The sequence below is a fragment of the Lipotes vexillifer genome, unplaced genomic scaffold, assembly GCF_000442215.2.
Source record: "Lipotes vexillifer unplaced genomic scaffold, Lipotes_vexillifer_v1.1 scaffold42, whole genome shotgun sequence".
Lineage (NCBI taxonomy): Eukaryota > Metazoa > Chordata > Mammalia > Artiodactyla > Lipotidae > Lipotes > Lipotes vexillifer.
This window is the reverse complement of record NW_006783436.1, coordinates 3,038,948-3,041,436: the sequence shown is the minus strand read 5'-3', so window position 1 is coordinate 3,041,436 and position 2,489 is coordinate 3,038,948.

Genomic DNA, 2,489 nt, shown 5'->3' with positions numbered 1-2,489 from the left:
ATTGTTTAAAAATTGTGTGTGTCAGGGTCATATTAATTCATTTAAGACTGGGAGAATTTCTTGGCAGAATTTCTTCTAATGGTGTGGGCGCTAAAATAAGTATCTAGTGAAATTTATGCGGTAATTGACCCCACCTGGCTTTGTAATGCCGCTAAGTGCAGCCCGTCACAAGGAGGGAACCGAATGGCTGAGACACTTGTCAGCACAAATTGACTTCATGAATCTTATTTCCTGGAACTACTTGAATCATCAAACTTTAACTCACCAATCAGACAAGAGGAGGAAAACATCTGGATATCTGAATTTCTCAGTGAGCATTCCCCCTCCCCCATTAAGGCAGCCTTTATTTTGGATGGTGGAAACTCCCAGGAACAAAGTTGATAGTAGGCCTTCCCTCCTACTGAGGCTGGCTTGGCATTCAGCTCTGGGTGATATTACGGAAGGAAGAATTTCCAGGGCACAAGGCAGCTGGCAGTGTTTCTCTGGTGATGTTTTCCTGCTGGACAACCCCTTGGCTTTTTTTTTTTTTTAATTTATTTTGGCCGCGCCGGGTCTTGGTTGTGGCACGTGGGATCTTTTAGTTGCAGCATACGGGCTTCTTAGTTGCTGCATGCATGCGGGATCTGGTTCCCCAAACAGGGATCGAACCCCGGGCCCCCTGCGTTGGGAGCGTGGAGTCTTATTACCCACTGGACCACCAGGGAAGTCCCCCAACCCCTTGGCTTTTAATACTCCAACTTCACAGAGTGCAGCCTCTCAACACGTTTTTCAGCTGAAGTTTGTGGAGAAAAATTTATTTATGCCCCTAAATCCAATAGCTTAAACAAAATTATACATAGGTAAAGTCTCAGATTACTTCCCCCAAACAATTGGGAGATGGCAGAATGACTTGAGGATGATTTGAAAAGGGCACCAAGTGTGCAGGTTGGATGTCGCTGGATCTCACAAGTCAAGGGTTTGCAACAGTCTTACTCATTGTAAGGTCCAAATAAGTGGTGGTTTAATTATCATACATCCTAATATGGGAGTTTACTTTCATGTAGGTATGTTGGTGTTTTACTGTTTGATTTTAGGAAATTGAGTTCTGAGAACTTTTAGGAAAAGAATGAGTTCTGGGAAATAGATGGCCGACCACAGTTGGAGCATCTAGCAGGGCAGCAGGGTGGTACATACAGAGTGTCATAAAAAATAGTATCAAAGGAAGTGGGATGCCCTGTATTTCCTGCTTCTAAGATCAAATGACCTGCCTCCTGCTCTCAGGAGTAGGTCAGATCACCTAGGAATGAATGAGCTCCTTAGTGGATCCAAGCAAAAAACATGGAGGGGAGAACAGGAATTTTTATAGCAATGGTCAAAAAAAGTTAAGTATATATAAGACTATGGCCAGACATTCTGTCTTCAGGTTAAATAAAAAAGGAAAAGAAACATAGAATGGTGGCAGAGATTTTGGTGATGATGGTTTTCAATATGTCTGTTTCTTGCATTCTGCTGCTCCATTAGAGACAGGTTTCCTCTGTATCTGGTGAGTGGCTATCATCCTGGTACCTCCTTTCAACATCCTCCTGGAGATTTCCTTTGCCTCTCTGGTGTGTTGGATCTCCTGTTTTCTGTTTACCATATCTTCTTTGTCTAGGGTTTGACTTTGACGGACCACACCCTACAGTAACCTCATCAGAAAGGGTGCATGAGAGATAAGTGTTTTGAAATATTGCCTGTTGAAATTCTCATTATCCTAGCCTGGTAATTTATGAATAGTTTAACTGGGTTGAGAATTTTAGATCAGCAATCCTTTTCCTTCTGAATTATGAAGGCATGACTCTACTGCCTTTAAAAAAATTTTTTTCATTTCTGAAAATTCTCTGGTTCTTTTTCAAAACTGCTGTGTCATTCTCACAGTGCCTTGTTTTCTGAAGATATTTTTGTTTAGTTCTTTAAACTTGGTAAGCATAGTTTAAAGTTCATGACTGATCATTCCAACATTGATTCTCATTCAGGTTCATGTTCTGTTTTCCGGTGTGTTTCCACTGCTTACTGGACATCACCCTAGAAAAATGATTTGTTGTGGTTCTCTGAGTCCTTGATTGGATGTGCCTTCTTGCAGGGCTTTGCATATGTTTCTGCCACGTGCCTATGGGCACTGTCAGGAAGGACCACATCAAGGTTTGAGAGTTCCTGGCCCAACCAGGTTGGATATATTCTAAATACAATTTCACATGAGGACCAATCCATGGGTACAACCTCCCTAGGACACCTTCTTTTCCTTTTCCCCCCTTTTTCCTCTGCTGTCCTCCCCCCAGCTCCCTGCGGCTCAGGGGAAGGAGGGTGAGTCTAGTTCAGGTTTGTCATTATTGCTCTGATGTTCTGCTTGCCTCTCTAGCTACAAGCTCTAGTCTGAAAAGTGACCTGAGAGTTCCTAACTGCCTTTTTATATCTTTACTGTTTTTAAAGTGTTTTTATTTTCAGAAATAAATTTTGTCCAGTTTTTCAGC